We start from the raw sequence: 5,189 nt of genomic DNA, 5'->3' as shown, positions 1-5,189 counted from the left end.
GAGATATTGCCAATAAGCTTCCATCAGCCTGTTCTTCCTGGTTATCCTCTGTATCCCTTCTGAATGCTTTCAGATTTTGTGTTCCAGAGCAGCTAGTGTTTCTCTGCAAACCAGTGTTTCTGTGCACGATATATGAGCCCTTCCTTACAAGCCATATGGGCCTCAGACTACAGACCACCTCTTGTTGCTGCTGGAGTACCACCCCCAAGTTGATTAGTTTGGGCTCAGTGGGGTGGAGTGTATGCTGCTGGCTTTCCAGGGTCTGCCTCCTGGAAAAACAGCAGCATACACTTTCTCCCCCACTTTTTTGGGATAAAAAAGTAGGTCTTATGTAATTAACGTGTTTCAATGGTGGGGGGGGGAATCATCTTTCAAAGCATCACCAATGGGGCTATGGCTGCAAATTTAAATGATAGAGGATGGTGAAAACAGCCAGGAACCAAAGGGTAAAGGGATTGTAAAAAAAACCCAGCGAAATCACAAATGTAATCTCCCATTAACACAAATTATGCAGTTGAGTTTCCCACATTTGGGGAAATCACAGGGATCAGCAACACACCCAAAGTGCAATGGATAAGCCTCCCCCTGGGAAAACCACTTTTATGACATGATATTTCCCCTGCAAGGTATGAGTTGGAATGGCCCTTGCACCCCATACCCCCTTCTGTTCCCTGACCCCCCAAGTCATGGTGACCCCCTGGCTGCACCTCCCACTCAGTACAGGGCTGATTTTTCTAGATTCCTTTTCATCTCTCTTTCTCCTCATCAGGACCTATTGCAAAGGCAGCAAGTCCTGGCGATGTCTTGTATTGCATTTTTCTCTTTTCCTCCCCTATGGTAAAGGATCAGGGCAAAAGGAGTCACCATTATCAAGAGCCAGGGTGCTTCTTTGACTCCTTTTATCCTCTTTCTTTGTTGCTGGAGAGAGAAAGAGGGGAAAGGCCATCTGAGACCCATTGAATTTCCAAAGGCAATGCAGGTGAAGGGATTAGTTGTGGGTTTTTCGGGCTCTTTGGCCGTGTTCTGAAGGTTGTTCTTCCTAACGTTTCGCCAGCCTCTGTGGCCGGCATCTTCAGAGGACAGCACTCTGTGCTCTGGTGTAGTTGGCTTGGGAGTCAGGTGAGAGGATTGTTTTTCCCCCAATATGGTATGGGGAATTGTGCTTTGCAAGACAGTGATTCCCCCCCCCCACTGGAATGCATTAAACAAATTTCAATGCATTCCAATGGGGAACTGGGTTTCGCAAGACTATATTTTTGCAAGATAGCAATTTCCATGGAACAAATTAAGAGGCACCACTGTATAGCAAATTTGAAGGGCTGTGTTTCTGGAATGAAGTCCTTTTATCAGTTGTGAAGCTAACATCTCATCTATTTTAGCCCTCCAATTCTACTTTATTTTTTTTTAACTTAACTTCATTTAGGCTCAATTCTATTTTTCTTTCCTTAAAGAATGCACAGACATTTGTATAGATAAAATCCAGTTATTAGGCTCCAGTAAATACATGGAATGAATGGATGGAATCCTATTGGCCCAGCTTTGCACGCAGAAGGCTGATGATGTCATCATCCACAAACTTTTATCTTTCATTGAAAGTTTACACACATGCACACACACACGCACACACGCACACACGCACACACACACACACACACACGGGCGTGTGGAACTAGTAAAACCACTCCTTAAATATCTCACTTACCTTGAAAGCCCTACTAAAGTCACTATAAGTCAGTTCCGACTTGACGGCACATAGTAACAACATAACAATTATGTGATTTAATATATACACCTTTTTATTTGGCTTCGTAATGGCACACGCTACAGAAATATTTATAAAACGTTCCAGGCTCCATTTAGGTTGTCATTTTACTTTATTTTTCCCAAATGAAGAGCCACAGTTAAGGTCATAACCTAATGACTGAAATTGTGTTGCTTAGCATAGTAAGTGGCAACTAGAGTTGCTCCTTTTGGATCAATGGAACTTATGGAACAGTAGACTCATCAAATGCCCTCAGTTTCGATGGGCCTAAGGTAAAGGTAAAGGTAAAGGTTCCTCTTGACAAGTTTTGTCCCGTCGTGTTCGACTCTAGGGGGCGGTGCTCATCCCCGTTTCCAAGCCATAGAGCCAGCGTTTTTGTCCGAAGACAATCTTTCCGTGGTCACATGGCCAGTGCGACTTAGACACGGAACGCTGTTACCTTCCCACCGAGGTGGTCCCTACTGATCTACTTGCATTTGCATGCTTTCGAACCGCTAGGTTGGCGGGAGCTGGGACAAGCGACAGGTGCTCACTCCGTTGCATGGATTTGATCTTACAACAGCTTGGTCTTCTGACCCTGCAGCACCAGCTTCTGTGGTTTAGCCTGCAGCACCACCACGTCCCATGTTTTCGATGGGCCTACTTGAGTGCAAATAATTACACTAAGCAACGAGATTTCAACCAATTTATTTTGCTGATTAAAGCCTAACTACTATTTTATATGTGGAACATGGAAAATGCCTGATCTATCCTATTTGTCAAGAGAAGAAAGCTTTTATAATTAATATTGAATAATAAAGAAGAGATATGTCTAGCACTTTTCAGCATATTACAACGATGCAACAAAAAGATGATGCTTAACATTCAGACTATTTTGAGACAACGGTGTCAAATATTTATATTCAGTCAGGAAATTCTTCTTTCAGCTTTCCTTCATACCAAATATAACAATAAAAATCTTTTATCCATATTTGGCAAACTGAAAAGAAACAAACATCTGAACAAAGGAAGAAAAATACTCCAATTTACACTTGAAACCTATAGTTGCACTGACATGTCAGGTTTGGGGATGCCAGGATTTCAAAACATCAGAGAAGTCTTAATCAGATCTCGGGCAGGCTGAAGATTGGAGGGCAGGGTTTACCTGCCCCTCCTTGGCTGCTTTCATGATTAATACCTAAATAGGGCTAAAGAGGTGAAGAGGTGTATAACAGGAAGAGAAGGCAGGTTAAAGAGTATCAGAGATGGGGGTATTTGTATTCATATACAGTGGTGCCTCACATTACGACGTTAATTCGTTCCAGCAAAATCGCTGTAGAACGAAAACGTAATGTGAAAATAAAAAAAAACATTGAAACGCATTAAAACCCGTTTAATGTGTTCCAATGGGCTAAAAACTCACTGTTCAGCAAAGATTCTCCAAAGGGCGTCCATTTTCGGTGGCTGTCTTGCAAGGAATCCGTCCCAGAAAACAGTGGGGAGCCATTTTATTTACCCGGTGGCCATTTTGAAACTGCTGATCAGCTGTAGGAAAATCATCGTTTTGCGAAGATCCGGTTCCCGAAGCAGGGAACCAATCATTGCAAAGCAAAAAAAGCCTATTCAGACCATCGTTTTGCAATTGCAAAAGCGATCGCAAAAACGTCGTCGTAATGCGGTTTTGTCGTAATGCAGTGCAATCGTAAAGCGGGGCATGATTGTACAAATACCCCCACATAGGTGGCTATAATAAGGGTCCAGCCCCATGGGGCTGGATAGTCCACTCACAATTCCACCACTGCCACAACCTCCGCGAAGCCTTCCAATGGCTCTGGAGGTTGCGATTGGCTCGCCACTCCTGGAAGGAGGCAGGACGACAAGCCTCTCTGCCAGGTCGTAGAGTGACTTGCCAATTGTGATTGCTGGAGCCATTGGAAGGATTGCGGAAGATGCAGCAGCAGCGGAACTGTGAGTGGACCATCTGGCACCATGGGGCTGGACCCTCATTATCACCACCCGTGCGGGAGTATTCATATAGAGGAACTAACAGCACAGCATTTAAAGAGAGAGAGAAAGAGAGAGGAGCCTACCAAACAAGCCTAACTACCCCTGTCTACTGTTACTGACCCTTACAGGCATAGAGCCACTTAGGCAAGCATGGCTGCACATTTCTCTACACTTCATATAGGAGGCCACTGGGAGTCCACAGATTTGACCTCTTTCCTTGTTCAGATGGAACAGAAAATGAAATGCTTTATGTGCAAAAGCAAAGCTGTTTGACACAAATGCATCTGACTGTAAGTATTAAATTACAGAGGATTGAACTGAAATCCATCTGTAGAAAATATACATAAAATAAAGTATAAAGCTTATCTTCTGCCACTCTGCTGACACATTATTAGAAAATAGCAGGAAATTGAATAAAAAAGACTTGAAAATATACTTCTGGTGAATTTTTAAAAAACATGTGAATTTACATTAACTTATGTCGATGTATATTCCATTTAATTCAAATGTGGCTGTCTGTCAGTTTTGATGTATGTCTTAAATCCCATAAAGTATGTTATTTGAATGTGGCTTTTTAAAGTATTATTATTTCTTGAAGTCAATAAGAATTCCTTAGCACAATAAACTCTGCAAGGGCTTTGGAGAGGAGAGGGTTAATTGATCCACAATATTACCTCACATGTAAGACTGGTTTAATCTGTACTCTTGAGTATCAGCCTGACCAGATATAAAGCAATAAATTATTCATATTTATTCATTACCTCAAACTCAAGGCACATGTTTTAGTCAGCAGTTCTACAGAAAAATGGCTCCACAAAGCCAGAAGGTGGTGGTGACTCATCCTTAATTTCTTCCCTGCCAAAAAGAAAAACCAAGCTAATTCTGAATGGAAAGCACTGTAGGCATCCTTCAGTCTCGAGAGACTATGGTAACGTGCTCTGTATGGAGGACTTGGAACAGTGTCTAGTGTGGCTGAGAAGGCCAATTCGAGAGTGACAATCCCTTCCACGCTGAAGACAAATACAATCTGTCCCCTGTCCGGCTCCCTGATTTTGCTGGTTTTGGGACTGCCTCTTTGCCTCAGCCTGCTGGACAAGGGTCTCTTCAAAATGGGAGAGGCTGTGATGCAATGCCTGCCTCCAGGCTGAACGCTCAGATGTCAAGGTTTCCCATCTGTTGATGGAAAGCAACATAAGGAACAATATAAAATATAAAAGCAAACAAACCAGGAGAAACTCCCCATCGTTCCCCCCTCCCCAAAAAAGGAGACAGGCTTTTGGTTCTACAGGTTCTGGAAAATTCCTTTGGAAGGGATGACCTGCCTCGATCTGGAAATCTGATGTGAACTTGGTCGTCTCCTGGAGTTCCTGAGCTGTGCCTCTACCTGAACCCCACTTGTATATTTTTAAACGAGATGTTACAAGATGCAACATGCCTCCAG

At 43.1% G+C, this 5,189-nt stretch overlaps 1 non-coding gene across 1 annotated transcript; it reads right to left on the bottom strand.

The window, feature by feature from the left end:
• Positions 1-470: 470 nt before the first annotated feature.
• Positions 471-634, bottom strand: LOC140703352 (U1 spliceosomal RNA). Its single transcript, XR_012082784.1, has one exon. It is a non-coding gene; the product is annotated as a U1 spliceosomal RNA (small nuclear RNA).
• Positions 635-5,189: the final 4,555 nt, after the last annotated feature.

The sequence above is a fragment of the Pogona vitticeps genome, chromosome 1, assembly GCF_051106095.1.
Source record: "Pogona vitticeps strain Pit_001003342236 chromosome 1, PviZW2.1, whole genome shotgun sequence".
Taxonomy (NCBI): domain Eukaryota; kingdom Metazoa; phylum Chordata; class Lepidosauria; order Squamata; family Agamidae; genus Pogona; species Pogona vitticeps.
The sequence above is the reverse complement of the archived record's forward strand: the minus strand, read 5'-3'. Positions and strand labels throughout refer to the sequence as shown.